This window comes from Tamandua tetradactyla, chromosome 11 (genome assembly GCF_023851605.1).
Source record: "Tamandua tetradactyla isolate mTamTet1 chromosome 11, mTamTet1.pri, whole genome shotgun sequence".
Taxonomy (NCBI): Eukaryota; Metazoa; Chordata; class Mammalia; order Pilosa; family Myrmecophagidae; genus Tamandua; species Tamandua tetradactyla.
Window position 1 is genome coordinate 34,156,523 of NC_135337.1, and position 17,737 is coordinate 34,174,259.

The 17,737-nt window shown below is 36.7% G+C and overlaps 1 long non-coding RNA gene across 1 annotated transcript in view; it reads left to right on the top strand.

The window, feature by feature from the left end:
• LOC143649461 (uncharacterized) overlaps positions 1-15,931 on the top strand; it is a 211,512-nt gene extending 195,581 nt beyond the window's left edge. Inside the window, exon 5 of the long non-coding RNA XR_013159008.1 lies at positions 15,822-15,931. This is a non-coding gene — a long non-coding RNA (uncharacterized LOC143649461). The remainder of the gene's footprint in view (positions 1-15,821) is intronic.
• The last annotated feature ends 1,806 nt before the right edge of the window (positions 15,932-17,737 follow it).

Here is a 17,737-nt window from a genome sequence, read left to right on the forward strand (position 1 = left end):
GTGGAAAACGAAATAATAGAAACTGACAAAATTGATTTGTGGTGAATTTTTAGCAAAGCCAAGTTCATGGCAAGTGAGCAAGAAAGGCAGGGCTCAGAGAAACTTGACTGCAAGGACGGCCCGTCTGCAGGACCTCTGGGAGCATCGCCATCTGGCTGACAGCACAGCGGAGCCCAGGCCCGAGGCCCTGCACAAGGCTCCTTTTCCCCCTTGGGGGAAATGGATGTTGTCCCCCGCTGGCAAAGCACAGCCGCTTGGGCTCACCAAGCCAGTTTCCCATCAGATGGACGGGCAAGACTCTCTTGAGACATTTCATGAAACATTTGAATTGCTAGATAAATAGTAGCTTAATAACCAAATCTCTGACATACCTTCAGCTGCCTCGCAGAGTACTAAGAAAGAAAGGCTTCAGTACAGCACATTTTGAATTTTGCATTAAGGTTTCACTAATTAAAAGGAAAAAAGTATTGGTACCATGTCAAATCCTTCCATTAATCTCTCTCAATATATATTCTGCTGCCTGTTATTGTATAATCATTAAATGTAAAATATTCAACTGGACATTTGACTTTATTGATCACTTTATGGACTAAAGATACAGCAAATAATTATGTGCCAAGACAGATTCATTGATTGGGCTGTCATTGGGAAAACTGAAATTGACACATAGTTGATTATTCTTCCAGTATGTTGCTTTTATCAATTATTTTGTCTCATTCTCTTTCTCATCAAAAATTGGGTATTTATAATTAGTTTCTATTTAAGAACTCAAAAGCAGAATTTTTAACCTAAAATAAGTTGGATGGAGTTCTGTGTAAATCAGAAACGTTGCAGTCTAAGTGTACAGACTTAGTTTTTAAGGCTTGAGTGTTTTATCACTTCTGATACCAGGATTTTGAATTTTTATTTTATTTTTCTAAACCTCAGTTTTTCTTCTTGAAAAATAATCTTCTCTCTCCTGCATGTCTTCTGTTTCCTTATACTGTGCTTGTTCCCACATCATTTACAATTCTGTTCTCTTGACAGTGTTAAGCCTTTCCTAAATTCCAGGCACTGGGCAAGATGAGATACCAAGATGATTAAGGCAGAGGCCCTGCCCTCAGTGGAGTTTGCAGTCTAGCGAAGGAGACAGGCTTGTGCCCCAATACAGGGTGTGGATGACCTGTAAAGACTGAGTGTGGACAATATTTGGAACTAAACAGCCTCTTGGTTCCATTGTAATATAAAGTGAGTTGCTTTTAAATTTTGTCCTAGCAATGAGCTCGAAGTGGCTTACCAGATTCTGTGGGTAGATAGCAAGATGGATGGATGGATTATCCTTATGTCCCATCCTGGGACATGCAAGAAATCTGTTCTTAAGAGTTCATCTTTTTCAGACTTTAGCAGCTCACTTCATGGATATTGTCTAACATAGACCAGAGTTTCGCAGAATTCCTTTTTTGTAATGGATTTCTAAAAGAGCCCTAATGTGGATTTTGTTATGTTGTTGGTACCGTTTTTTTGTTTGTTTGTTTGTTTGTTTGTTTGTTTGTTCATGGATATCTAGTTGGGTAGTAACATAAAGTCCTTTCCACAGTTAATTCTATATTTGTATGGACTGGGGTCATGACTTTTATGCTTTGTTTATTTAACTCTTTTCTTCATGCCCCTTGTGTTTCTGTGTTCTGCAGACATTCAATAAATGATAACAGACTGTGTGGCATTCAGAGAGTAGTGGTCCACATTGAAAAACCTGGTTTTCATGGGGCCCAGTTTAAAATTTTGTTTAGTTTTGGCACATGGTAGGTGTGCAGTAAACATCTTTTAGGTTGCCCAGAACTCAGGAACTCATGTCACTTGAAATAATGGGGACTGGTTGGCTGAGAGCATGAAAGAATGAAGTTAAGCATCTTTTCAATGCCAGATTTTGCTCAAAAACAAATACTTTTTTGTTTTAACCCTCTCAGTTTGGCCACCTGCTGGCTGTGTGGCCACAAACTAATTACTTAACCTTTCTGATCCTCTTTGGAAACATGGGGATAATAGGATCTGCCTTGTAGTTTGGTTTGGGAGATTAACATTATGAGCTAATGTGAGTAAGGCGCCTAGCATGGTGCCTATCATGCAGCAATACACACTCATAAAATGCTTCTTCTCTTTCCTTATTTTTTTAGATCCCAGTCAAACCCACCTAATAATATGGCCTCTTTCTGTATTATACATCTCTTCACTACTTCCACCTTCAACTTTTTACTTTAACCTACTATTTGTACTGTTCAGTCTTACATATTATACTTGGATTTCTTTCTTTTTGTTTTAAAAGTTACCACTTTTTAGAAACAACATTGTTGTGCTTCTTTTGCCAAAACGGGGTCATTTTAATTCTCCAGATTTGCTACTTCTAAAGTAAATCCTTAATCACACCATCATGGCCCAGAATTTCCCATTTTAAATCTTTCCTGGGGCTGAAAATTAATCTTTCCTTAGGCAATACTTAAAGGGTATGCGTATTGAGTGATCCAAAGATCAATTAAACACCAACTGAGCTTCAGTAAGGAAAATATTTCTACACACAAAAGAAGCCATGGTAATGCAGGTAGAATCCAGGAACATTGTTTGAGTTTAGTTTTCCTAAGCACCTTAAGGAAATGGAGGATAATTAGAGAAGCTGTTGTAATCCAAACTGAACAGATGACCCTGCACCTCCAGAGCACATGATATGGAGTGGTGAACTAATATTTATTGAGCAACTATTATACGGCTAGTAGCAATCAGAGGTTACAGTGTGGTGGCCAACAACCTACACATGGCTTGCAAATGTAGACTTTTTCTTGTTTTTGCTTTCGTTGTATTTTAAAAAACTTTAAACATATTTGAAAGAAGAAACATTCAATTTACATTCTACTGACAATTTACACACACACACACAGGGTCTTATAGCTTTTTCTTAAAAACTATAATATTCAGTGACACTGAGCTCAAATTCCTACTGGAAGCAGTGAGTTGGGGCAGAGCAGCAGTCACTGTCATTAGAGGGGCGCCAGCTTTCAAATCACCACAGTCCTCACCATTTACTCAATGCCTGCATACTTACCTATTGCTTCTCATTTACCTTACTTTAGTAAGACTTTGAATATATGACTTACTCTATATATAGATACATAGTAGAGACAGAGATAGAGAAAGAGAGAGATAAATACACAGACATATAGATATAATCAGTATGATTCCTTTAAAGTAGATGGTGTTGACTTTACATATGAAAAAAACGTGCAGTTTCTCAACTGAGTTAGAGCACTTTAGAGGAGGAAGTAAGGACTGTTACCTGGACCTGTCTCCCTAAAGTAGCTCAAAAGTAGTGGCTCTCAATGAGAAGCAATTCTCACCTTTAGGGATATTTGGAAATGTCTGGAGACATTTTGTCCATCATAGGTGGAGAGTGCACCTACTGGCATCTAATGGATGGAAGCCAAAGATGCTCTTAAATATACGACAATGCCCCACCACAAAGTATTATCTTTGCCAAAGATAATAAGTATTACAATGCCAAGTGTACCAAGGTTGGGAAACCTTGCACTAGAGGACACTGGCTGAACGTTTAAAAGCATTTCTCTCTAGGAGAATCTTGTTAACTGTCTTGAGAACAAGAAGAGGCTCCTGCCACCAGCCATCTGCCAGCAGCCGAGGAGCTGTGACGCCTACCTTCACAGAGCCTCTGTACCCCATCCCAGGGAATTCAATTGAAGTTCTGATACGTGGGAGGCAAACAAAATGAAGGAGTTTACTGTAACAGACCCTCACTATAGGAACACTCAAATGTACTTTTGGAAGAAGGACAATTATTCCAGAAAGAAGATCTGAAATGCAAGAATAAATGGTGGGAGCATTATAAATGTTAACAATATATAAAACAATAACATTAGTGTCTAATTTGTGTAGTTAAAGAAACAAGAGTGAAATAAAATTCTAGACAACAAAAACATATAAATGGGGGAGGAAGTGTTTGGAGTTTAAACATTCTAAATTCTTTATGTTATTTGGAACAAAAATAAGGCTACTGATGGAAATTATACTTTGTTAAAATAGAAAAAGAAAGGTAACTTCAAAATAATTAAATGAAAAATTAAATGAATTCAATTAATTCAAAATAAAGAAAAAAGAAAGAGAATATATATTTTTAAAAACAACACACAAAAAACAAATTACAAAATAATACAGTAACCCAAATACATAAGAGTAATATCATAAAATTGCCAGTTTAAAAACAAATTACCAGACTAAATTAAATACATGCAATATAAAGATCCAAATGCTATATATAGGGACACAGTGTAACATAAAGACACAGACAATTAAAAAATAAAGATATGTTAAAAGGTGTTTCAACCTAAAGAAAGTTACTGTAGCTATATTAGTATCAGACAAAATAGACTTTGAGGCAATAAGCATAGTAGAGACAAGGAAGGTCACAATATACTGATAAAAGTTTTGATTTCCCAAGAAGTTATGCTAATTCTAACTTCTACACACCTAATACAGAAGCTTCAAAATAGTTAAGGTAAAAATTGACAGAACTATGAAGAGAAATCAATAAATCTGTCATCATAGTGGAGAGTTTTGTAATTATTGACAGATCAAACAGTCAAGGAATCAGTGATGAAACAGTATTTTGAACAACATAAGCAGGGAGCTTAATCACAGACATAAAGAAAACACTGCTTCCAAAAGCCAGAGAATGCATGTGCTTTTCAAGTACCCATGGAATATTTATAAAAATTTATTAGACCTAATGCAAATCTTGAGAATAACAGAAAAAAGTTTTGAGATTAAAAATACTCTTTTAATTTAGCACATGGGTCATAGAAGAAACCAAAATGAAAATCAGATCATACTCTGAACTAAAGAGCACCTGAAATGCTGCATATCAAAATTAGTGAGAGGCAACTAAAGTAATACTTGTGAGGAAGCTTATAACACTAAATGCTTATATCATATTTTTAAAAGGCTAAAAAAAAAAAATAACTAAGTACCAACCAAAGAAGTCAGGATAAAAACAATAGAATAAGCTGGAGTAAAAGAGAGAAAACGTGATAATGAAGATAAAAGCCAAAAGTAATGAAATAGAAGACAAAGTTAGACTAGAGAATATCGCCAAATTGGAAGTTATTTCTTTAACAGAACTAATAAATTCAATAAACTATCAAGAAGTTTGAAGAAAAAATAAAACAAAGAAGAAAATAACAAATGAAATAATATTAGAAAATAAAATGGCATAACTACAGAGGAAGCAGAGGTTTAAAAGCTAATAAAAATTCTTATGAACAAAGTTAATGAATTTGAAAACTTAGAGGTGTAATGCACAAAATCCTAAAAAGAAATGCAAATAACCATAATTGTAATTATACAACACGAAAGAGAAAACCTAAATGGTCTTATACAAAAAGGAACGGAAACAGTAAAAATTTTTCCCAACAGAGAATACTGTAAACTCAAGAGTATCAAGTGAGTCTCAAAAAATATTCAAGGAATAAATGATTGCAGATAGCATAAATTCATTTAGAGAACAGAAGAACGGGACCACCCTTAGCTCATCTTATGAAGTCAGTATACCAATGATACCAAAAACCAGATAAGGAAAGTTACAGAACAATCTCACTCAGGAATACAGATGGAAAAAATTAAAACAAAACCTGAATAGACTAAACCTAGGAATATGTAAAGCAAGGATATACATCGTGATCATGTTTCATTTAAGATAGCAGGTTTTATTTAGCCAATGTACATTTCTTATTAAAACCAATGTTTATGAGTCACTACATTAAAGGATTAAAGGAGAAAATACACATATTATATTCTCAACAGGTACAGAAAAAAAATTGAAGTTAATGAGCATTTTTTTATTATAAAAATAAAATCTTAACTACCTAGAAGAGAAAGAAAGCTCCTAACCTGATAAGGTTATCTACATAATTCTTATAGATAATATCACATCAGTAAGAAAATATTTAAAGCACTCTCTTTACAATCAGAAATAAAATAAGGATGCTGCTTTAACCACTCATGTTAACATTCTGGAGATTCTTGTCTAGACAGTAAGATGAGAAAAGTAAATAAAACGTGGACGATTTGGAAAGGAAACCAAATTACACAAATGTGATCATCTAAATAGAAAAATCAAAATAATCTATAAATAAGAGTATTAGAATTTATAAAAGAATTTGGTATGGTTGAAGGATTTAAGCTCAGTATACAAATGTGCATTTTATTTCTCTTTACCAGGAACAAACAGAAAAATCCAATTAAAAACATATAGTTTTATTATCATCCATTCCTGATAAAAGCTCTCAGTGACCTAGGAGTAGAAGGAAGCTTCCTCAGCTGAAAAAGGACACCTATGAAAAACTCACACCCAACATTATATTTTATGGTAAATTATTTATTGTTTTCTTCCTAAGATCAGGAACATGACAAAGATGTCTATTCTCACCACCTCTCAGGAATATGACAAAGATGTCTATTCTCACTACCTCTCCTTGGCACTGTACTGGAGGTTCTAGCCAATACAATAAGCTAAAAGAATTAAAAGGACACAGCTAAGAGAGTAAAAAGACATGTCATAGACTATGAGAAAATATTTGAAGTCATGTGTCTTATAAAGAGATTGTATTCAGAATATACAAAGAACTCTCAAATTTTAATGAGAACAAACAACCCAGTTTTTCAAATGGGTGAAAGATTTGAACAGACACTTCATCAAAGGAAATATATAGATAGAAATAAACACACCAAAATATTCATATTGCTTATCATTAGGCAATAAGGAAATGCCTAATTTGAAGCCTCAATGAGATATCACTATCACACCTATTAGAATCACTAAAATTAAAAAGATTGACCAGTCTGACTGTTGGCAAAGGATGTGGAGGAATTTGAACTCTCATATTCTGTTGGTGGGAATGCAAAATGTTACAATCACTTCGGAAAACAGTTTGTCAGTTTAAGATGTTAAACATATATCTACCATAGGATCCAGCTCCAAGAGAAATTAAGGCATATATCCATGTAAATACACAGATGTTTATAGTATCTTTATCTGTAATAGCTAAACCTGGAAACAACCTAAATATCCATCAACAGGAAAATGGATTAACAAATGGTAGTATATCCATACACTGCAATATTAATCAGCAACAAAAAGAAATGAACTATTGATACATGCAATAACACTTTTGAATCTCAAAATAATCATGCTTAGTGAAAGAAACCAGGTCCCCCTGCCTTGTGGTAGATTCAATTATGTACCCCAGAAGAAAACATGTTCTTAATCTTAATTCATTTCTTTTGGTGTGAATCCATGGTAAATAGGATCTTTTGGAGATGTTATTTTTAGTTAAGATGTGGTTAACTGAATCAAGTTAGGCTTTCATCTGGATTACTGGAGTCCTTTATAAGGAGAATGAAATTCAGACACAGAGAGAGAAAGCTGTAAGACGCTCACAGCCCAAAGTCAATGGAACCCAAAGGAGAAAGGAGAGAACACAACCCTGGGAAGGAAAAGTTAAGGAACACCATGGGTTATGGCAAAGACAGAACACCACTGTCTTTGAGGAGAAAGCATCTCCTTGCCTCAATTATGGATTTCTTCTAGCCTCAAAACTGTGGGTCAATAAATTCCTGTTGTTTAAGCAAATCCATGTGTGGTATTGTTTGAGCATCTGGGAAACTAAGATGTCCTCCAAAAGATTACTTACTGTATGATTCCATTCATTTAAAATTCTAGAAAATACGAAATAACCTAGAGTTGCCCAAGGAGCAGAGGTGGCAAGAGAGATGAAGAGATTATGTGGCTAGCTAAATAACAGCCCCCTAAAGATATCCTTGTCTTACTTTGTGAATATGTTACCTTACATGGTATGGTACACTGAATTATGTATACCAATTTATATGTGTTCTTAATCTTAATCCTCATCCCTGTGGGTGTGAACCCATTGTAAAGAGAGAATTTGAAGATGATAATTTCGGCTAAATTGTGGCCCAACTGAATGAGGATGAGTTTTATCAGATTATTGGATTCCTTTATAAGCAGAAGAAATTGGACATAGTGGGAGAAAGCTATGGAAAGGAACCAGGAGTCAACAGAAACTGGAAAGGAATGGAATTTGACAGAAAAGGAGAGGACATTGCCATGGCAGAGATTGAAACCAAGAAATCCTAAGGGCTGCCAGCAAGCCAGCACCAGAATATAACAACTCTGGGGAGAAAGTTTGACCCTGGTGATGCCTTGATATGGGACTTCTAGCCTAAAAACTATGAACCAATAAATTCCTGTTATCTAAGCCAATCCGTTGTGTGGTATTTGTCAGAGCAGCCTGGCAAAGTAAGACACGGTAAAAGTGACTTTAAGGAAATGACCTTCCAGGAAGGTGGCAGAATAGGGTAGGCTTGATTCACCCCTACTCCGTAGAACAAGATAGGGAACAGGGGGAAATGACTGATAAATAAACTGAAGGTCAGTGAATTCAAGTAATATGCTTATGCTATATGGTAAGAAAGATGCTTTCCTTAAGGTAAATGCTTGATCTGCCCCACTTGATTGTTTTTTAAAAATTTTTATTGAGAAATCTTCACACACATACGGTCCATACATGATGTACAATCAATGGTTCACATTTTCATCACATAGTTGCATATTCATCACCATGATCATTTTTAAAACATTTGCATCACTCCAGAAAAAGAAATAAAATGAAAAAAATAAAACCCATATATCCCATTCCCCTTACACTTTTCTCTAATTGACAACCAGTATTTCAATCTACTCAATTTTTTTATCCTTTAAGCCCCTATTATTTATTTATTTCTATCCTTATTTTTTTTACTCATCTGCATACTCTGGATAAAAGGAACATCAGACACAAGGTTTTCATAATCACACAATCAGGTGGTAAGAGCTATATAGTTATATAATCATCTTTAAGAATCAAGGCTACTGGAATCCAGCTCAAAAATTTCAGGTACTCCTTTCTAAAAAGGGATCTCTATATAATGTATAAGAATAGCCTCCAGGATAACCTCTTGTCTCTGTGTGAAATCTGTTAGCCACTGAAACTTTGTCTCATTTCTCTCTTTGCCTTTTTGGTAAAGAATGCTTTCTCAATCCCATGATGCCGAGTCTCAGGTCATCCCAGGCATTCTGTTCCACTCTGCCAGGGAGATTACACCCCTGGAAGTCATGTCTCACAAAGCGGGGAAGACAGTGAGTTCATCTGCCAAGTTGGCTTAGAGAGAGAGAGGCCACCTCTGAGCAACAAAAGAGGTTTTCTTGGGGGTAACTCTTAAACATAATTATAAATTGGCTTAGCCTATCCTTTGCAGGAATAAATTTCATAGGGGCTGTCATGGTCAGGCTCATGTGTCAACTTGGCCAGTGGTAGTTCCTGGTCATCTGGCCGGGCATGTGCTGGCCTGTCTGTTGCTATGAGGACATTTTATTGACTTAAATCATGATTATGTCAGCTGCATCCGCAGCTGATTGCATTTGTAACCAGATAAGAGGAATGTCTTCTGCAATGAGTGATGCTTAATCTAATCAGTGTAAGACTTTTAAGGAAGATTCAGAAGAGAGAGTCATTCTTCCTGCTTCAGCCAGTGAGCCTCTCCTGTGGAGTTCATCCAGACCCTTCGTTGGACTCACCAGCTTCACAGCCTACCCTATGGATTTGGACTGTTGCATCCCATGGTTGCCCAGCCAGCCTCTCCTGAGAGTTTGTTGCAGACGTCATCGGAGTTTCCAGGTTGCAGCCTGCCCTACAGACCTTCGACTCTACATTCCCATGGTTACATGAGATACTTTTATACATTTTATATGTATGGATATCTCTTGATGATTCTGTTTTTCTAGAAAACCCTAGCTAATACAGGGGTAAACCTCAAGATTAAGGGCTCAGTCTATTGATTTGATTGTCCCTACTACTTGTGAGAATATCAGGAATTCCCCAAATAGGGAAGTTGAATGTTTCCTCCTTTTTTCCCCAGTCCCCCAAGGGGATTTTGCAAATACTTCTTTATTCATTGCCCAAATTACTTAGGGATATATCAGGGCATCACACTAACCTGGACAAACCAACAAGATCTCATGCCCTATTCACAATTCCATGTACTTATGGTGTTCAACTAAACTGATCACATTTTTGTGCCAAATAAACATCTCTCCCTTTGACCTCACACAGAAGTTGAAGTTTTAAAATATGGACCATATCATCCTTTACCCTATATTCAGATTTACCTTAGTCCTATCCGCATCAATTTCATTCATATCTCTAGTCAAAAAAAAAAAGTTTTCAACTTTTTTTTAACAGTTTCTGTATGGGGTAGTACTGACTTTCATAGCTTCAGTGCTCTAACCCTGAGTCTCAGGTGTCACATAAATACCCAAAGTTTCTGGGAATAACCAGGCTATATACAAAAAACTCAGTATCTCAGAATTTAGAAATAAAGTTACAACTCCGGAAGAGATGTGACTGCTGTAAGAACTTACAATCTAGGACCCTTTACTATAGGCCCCACCCTGATAACTCATGCTCTCGAATTCAATTCTCCAAATTTGTATGTTATTTATTTATCTGCAAATTGCATATATAATACGGTATCTTGTTATAGAGCTACTAAATACTAAAGGGAGCACTAGAGTCAGATACAAAAAGACAGAAGAGAGAGGTATGGAGAAGAGTGTAGAAATAAGGAAAATCAGATATGATATATATAATACAAAAGGCAAAATGTTAGAGGAAAATATTATCCAAACAGTAATAACACTAAATGTCAATGGACTGAATTCCCCAATCAAAAGACATAGATTGGCAGAATGGATTAAAAAACAGGATCCTTCTATATGCTGTCTACAGGAAACACATCTTAGACCCAAAGATAAACATTGGTTGAAAGTGAAAGGTTGGGAAAAGATATTTCATGCAAATAACAACCAGAACATATAATGTATGTTGAAAAGAATCTGAAAAAAATGACCAGGACTGCAGTCTTGTGGAGTCAGTGATCAAAGAGGGTCCTCAAAATTTCATAGGGAGGAGAGAGGTGGGGAGACCAGGACAGGGAGAGCAGGGGTGTGATCAGCTGTTACTTCCACCGGGGTGGGCGGTGACACATAGTTAAGTCTGGATACGAGGGAACTGACCATTCCTCTGCTCCAGCCAGTCCCAACTGCTGGATGGGGAAACCTCCTGTCATGGTCAGGGACATGTGTCAACTTGGCCAAGTTGTGGTACCTGTTTGTTTGGTTGGGCAAGTGCTGGCCTGTCTGTTGCAATGAGGACATTTCATAGAACTAGATCATGATCACGTCAGCTGCATCCACAGCTGATTCCATTTGTAATCAGCCAAAGGGGAGTGTCTTCTACAATGAGTGATGCTTAATCTAATCACAGGAAGCCTTTTAAGGAGGATTCAGAAGAGACAGGTTCCCTTCCTGCTTCGGCTGGTGAGCCTCTCCTGTGGAGTTCATCCAGACCCTCCATCAGAGTCATCGGCTTCACAGCCTGCCCTGCAGATTTTGGATCTGCATTCCCACAGTCACATGAGACACTTTTATAAATTTTATATTTGCGAGTGTTCCCTGTTGATTCTGTTTCTCTAGAGAACCCTAACTAATACACCTCTCCAGGCAGCTTCAAAGGCAGCAGCATCTGTGGGAATCCCAGAAGCATGCTTAGCCATCCACTGTGAAAAGCTGTGCCCTCGGGCACTGGGAGCAGTCACCTGGCCAGGCACCATGAATAGCCATCCTGTCAGGTGCAAGAAATGGTGGCTCTCCTGGGCACTGGGAGCTGTGATCAACTGTTTCCCCCTCCCCCCACCCGGGTCCTGCGAATGGCTCCTGAATCCTGCCACCACATGCTGTATGACCCAGCAATACTTGGTATACACCCAGAATTGCTGAAAGCAGTGACATGAACAGACATTTGCACAGCGATGTGCACAGCGGCACTATTCACAATTGTCAAAAGATGGAAACAATCCAAGTGCCCATCAACAGATGAGTGGATAAACAAAATGTGGTATATACATATGATGGAATATTAGGCAGCAGTAAGACAAAGAGATCCTAAAGCATATGACAGTGTGGATGAACCTTGAGGACATAATGCTGAGTGAAATAATTCAGACACAAAAGGACAAATACTGTATGATTTCACTATTGTGACTCTGGTGAGGATAATCTCAGAGGTCACACTGTAGAATATAGCAGATTTAGATATACACAGAAGCTAGAGACAGGGGAAGGGCTAACCAATGAAGTTGAACGTAAATGCAAGGGAACAAATAGAAGTGATGGTAACTAATTAGTGGGGTTACATTGCCATATTAAAAGTGAATATGATTGAAAGGGGATGTATAGTGCCATGTATCCCACTGATTAGTTCTATAATTATAAATAAAAGCTCACATGAACTATTTCAAAGGTTTGATATTGAATAAAGAGTCAGGAGTAGAGAGGTATGGGGGGTGGGACTAAAATTGCATGCCATGGCCAACAGTTAACAGGATGACATCAACAGTACCATAGCACTACCAGGAACAACTAATTGGATCAGGGAAGGACGAGCTTCCTATAGCTTTGATTTGATATTTGGTGAGGCTGTTTGTTGGTTCCTTGTCTTTACAGACCAATGAAAAATGTCTAAAATTGAGAGTGCTGCTGATTGTACAAGTGAGGATACTGTAAGCATGGTTTGCCTATTTTGGACATTATCCATAATATCCAATAGATACACGTGATACAAGGGAGCAGAAGGTACAATGACTGAGAAGCAGAATGGGAAACAGTGATACATTTAGATGCTGGAATATGGTGTGGCTACAAAAAGGAAGGATATCGAGAGGCATGCAACAAACTGAATAAACCTTGGGGATAGTGTGTTGTGCAAAATAAGCCAAAACCAAAAGAGCAAATATTCTAACATCTCTTTCAGAAAATACTTTTAAGAAAATAGGAGCCTAGATTGTAAGACTTTATAGCAGCCACACTTATTCTGAAGTTGTAAGTGTGTATTTCTAGATTCTGAGACCCTGAGCTACATGTGTATTAGCAGGTATTTCCCTGGACATTTGAGTAACTGTGACACATAAGACCCAGAAATGGAATGCTACAGCCCTGAAAATCAACCTGTCTGGATAGCTCATTTAAACAACCCACACTCCTGTAGTCCAGAACAGTAATTCTGTAATTCTGTATAGCTTAATGTAGTTTCCATATATCTCTCAAACTATTGTGGACTGACAATTAAAAAGTATTGGTAGAGTCTCTTGAGGGTCTGAATGAAAAAAATAGAACTATTAAACTTTCCCATCTGGGAAGCCCTGGGTACCCTCTCAACCATTAAGGACTCCCAAGGAAATAGGCCAAGACCTTAATTTTGAGGCTTGCTCTTATGAAACTTATTTCTGTAGTGAAGAAGGTAAGACTACATATAATGAGGATTAAAGGTGGCTTCCAGGAAACCTCTTTTGTTGCTCGGATGTGGCCTCTCTCTCTAAGCCCAACTCTACAAGGAAAATCATTACCCTCTCCCCTACATGGAACATGACATTCAGAGGTGAAAATCTCCCTGACACGATGGGACATGACTCCTGAGGATATTTTGGTAACCCAAAACAAACTCTGAAATCTGTTCTGTAACTACTTGTTGAAGTGGATTTTGAAAATTATTGCTTTTTCTTTCTTTTCTTTGTATATATGTTCTGTTTCACAATAAAAAATTTTTTTTAGAAAGTGACTTTGGAGATGTGATTCAGTTAAGGATCTCGAAGTGGGGAGAGTATCTGGGTTATCTAGGTCAGTCCTACATAGCCACAACATCCTTATAAGAGGGAGGAAGAAGAATCACAATTAGTAGTATTAGATGTTATTATGGAAGCAAAGGTTGAAGTGATACAAGGAAATGGCCATGCACCAAAAAATGCAGCAGTCTCTAGAAGCTGAAAAAAGCAAGGAAATCAGGTTTCCCCTGAAGCCTCCAGAAGGAACCAGCCCTGCCAACACTTTGGCTTTAGCCCAGTGAAAATGATGTTTGGACTTCTGTCCACCAGAAATGTGTTGTTGTAAGTTGAAAATGTGTTAATATGTTATAGCAGCAATAGGAAAGTAATGCACAGGGATTGCAAGGGGGCATGAGGAGACTTCTGGGGGCAATGGACATATTCATTATCTTGACTGTGATGATGGATTCATGGACATATAGAGATTTCAACATTACATACATTATATCTGTGCAGTGTATTGTATGTCAATTTTATCTCAATAAAGCTGTTAAATACTTATAATAGCAATAAAAATTAGGTTCATAGGAATAAATCTATATTATGCTATTGGTGAGATCTTTATGGAAGAAGTATGTCTTATTTGAAAGACAGTAAAGAAGATGAAAGGAGAAATACACTATGTTCAAAAATAGAAAGACTCAATAACATAAAGGTATCTGTCACTCCAAAATTAATTTTCAGATTTATGCACCCCCCCACAAAAAAAAATACATGATGCAGGAAGCCTCATATCAATGTCTGCTTGGTTAAAATATCAAGACTTACTTTAAAACTATAATAGTTATGGTATTTTAATATTGCCAGAGGGAGAGACAAACAGATTAATGGAAAAAATAAAAAGACATGAAACAGATACAAATTTGATATAGGATAGAATTGGAGATGAAAATCCAAAACATATTATTCAATATACAGTGCAATAAATGGTGTTAGGACAATTAGTTATTCTTATAGGGAAAAAATAAATCTTTACCTTGTACCATACAGTATCATTAGTTCCAGATAGAGCAAGGACTTTAAAATGGAATATAACCTTATAATTTTTAGAAGAAAGTAGAGGATCATACACATTTATGACAGCACCATTTATTGAACAGTGTATGCAGGTGGGTGTGTGCACATACAAGCACATGCTTGGCCCTCTGCTAGGTGCTGCAAATCAAGAAATGAAGATTAAGAAGCCCTTATCAGTGAGAGGCACACAGACTAGGAGGGAAGTATTTAGACTATTATATGATTATGTGATTAATATCATATAATCTACCTGGGAAATCTATAGAAGGTAGACATCAAAGAGGAGGAGGTGATTCTTTCTAAGGATGAAAAGAAGTTTGTCAACTAAAGGAAGTTGGGAAGGAATCAAAAACAGAGGAAATATAATTTGCTAAGGTACATATTTATAGAGGTGGTATCCAGTAACCCCACTGGAAATATGTGGCTCGAGAAGATAATGATACTTGAGAAAAGTGATAGAGATGTTCCTTGTTATGTAAACAACATCTATTTATATGGCTATCATCTGTCTATCTTTACCTATTTATCCATCTATCAGATTCTTATCTATTCATCCATCTCACCCATTCAGTATAATTGGTCTTGGAAGCGACTTGGCTCAGTAGTGAAAGCAGGGACAAGAATGTACTTTAAGGTCAACAGAAGGGCTCTCCCATGGAAACATGGCAAGTATTCCAGATGTGTGTGCAGCCAACTTTGTCTGGAATCATGTTAAATCATGCTGTGTCTTAACCTATGATAGCCTGTCACTGTTGAGTGTGCCTGTTCATGAGAAAAAGATGGCTACAGGTTTTTAAAATTCTTAATGTTCAGCAGCTGAAAGGAATAGTCATCATATTTCTGAATCAGAGTTCTCTTTAAGTATCTTTATTATGGAAAATAATCACTTGTCAATTTAAAATCCTTTGACTTTATTTATAGTATTGACATAATTTACATCACTTTTTTGAGATCCGTTTATGAAATTCAAACCCATTCTCTCATTTTGATAGACTCAGATGACCTGTCAGAAGATAGAATGTTTTTTTGATGGAACAACGTTGATAATGAACGACTTTTCTACAATTACTACATTTATGGACAATTCCAAGTTCTGGAAAGAAGGGAGATCTATCTGTAACCAAGAATGGTTTTTCTACTCAGATTTTATTTGCAGTGATATATCAAATGGTCAATAAAAACTGTACATCTTTAACATATTTATATTCTGTCACTTATGTATTATTTATCACACATCAAAAAGAAATGCTTCAGGAAATAAGACATATCAGAAAGAGTAACCGTTTACAACTGACCATAGGTGTTAAATTTTTCTTTAACTGGTGATTTCTTTCTTGGTAAAAGCATTCTTAGACTCAGGAAGCTTTAATATTTTCTACATTACTAAATTCAAATCCATGTGTATGTTGCTCGTGTTAAACTGAAATCTGCATTTATACTATTTTGAAAAGGATTTGCTAAGTTCGTTTCATAGTATAAATGCATTATTGCGCTAAAAGTTAATATTTTTTAAAAAACAAATATAAAGGATGAAGGCATGAATCATATTTATAACAATAATTAATAATTATTATACATGAATCTCAAGTACTTATAAATACAGAAGAGGATTTACTTCAATTTATTCAGTTATGTAGGAATTTATTCTTTTACTCATTCAACAGAAATGGGTTAGAAACATATTCATAATTACTTGAAAATTATGCCAAATCTTAACTGTCAGTCTAGACTTCACAAACTTTTATCTCATGAGGATTTTCATGGTTAACTCACCTTAACGTTAAGACAAGATCAGTATTTTCAAATTGGGCTGTGGACCTCCTTCATGAGAATTATCTGGAACCCCTGTTGGAACTATAGATTCCTGGCCGAGCTCTAGCCCTTTTGAGATAGCCCCTGCATGTGGTCTTCAGAAGTGTTGCATTATAATGTGTTCTTAGAGGAATTTTAAAGATCTCAAGTTTGAACCTCTTTGTTCTAGACGCTTTCGTTCTTCAGGCCATTTCTTTTGACCCTCTTTGTTTTCATTTTTTACCCCCTCTATTTTCTATAGAATTTCACTAATTTGAACATCCTTTATTTCCCTGAGCTAGCCTACACCAAGAGGGATGTAAAAAGCAGCTGAAGAGGTAAAATAGCATAAAAGGATGAGTAGTAACACCAAGAAAGACCCTCATCTGTCCTTCTTACCTCTTTTATTTGGTTCCTTGTAATTGGGCATTGCCAAGGCTGAAATTGCCTACGAATTGCACAAGAGTCAACGGTCTTCTACCTGGTTGTTCATCAGAATTAACTGTGTAGCTTTTAAAAATGCAAATGTGTGGGCCACATGTTTACTTACCAAATCAGGGTCTCATGGATAGCCCAGCTGCTATATGTTTTTAAATCTCAGCCAAGAATGCACAGGCAGGGCTAAGAATCACTGGGATAGAAATACTGGAAAGGTTTATCAGGTAAAGAGAGAGGTACTGCTACTTCTTAAAATTAGTGGGAAGAGGGGGAATTTCTGCTTCAAGGTGAAAATGGACCCTCCCTCTTGAAACAATTGGAAAAAACAGACAAAATATATGAAACAATGGTTTTCAAGACATTGGATCAGGCACCAAAGACAGATTCCTGAGACAGGAAACTAGCTAAGTCCTATGATTGATACAGCATACTCACTTGAGAGTTTCCAGGCTGTGATGGAGACAGGGGAACCCAGGTAGAGCTAAAAGGACTCCTTAAATGGAAAGATAAAGCTGAAAACCTGAGAATAACAAAGCAGCTAGAGTTCTCAGGCAGACTACTAGAGAGAATAAAGCGGCACAAAGAGAGAACTCCTGAGATCTTACATGTGAGGAAACTACCCAAGGCCCAGGAAAGAACTACTTGAAATGATTAGAGGGAACAATATCTGAGGCTTACT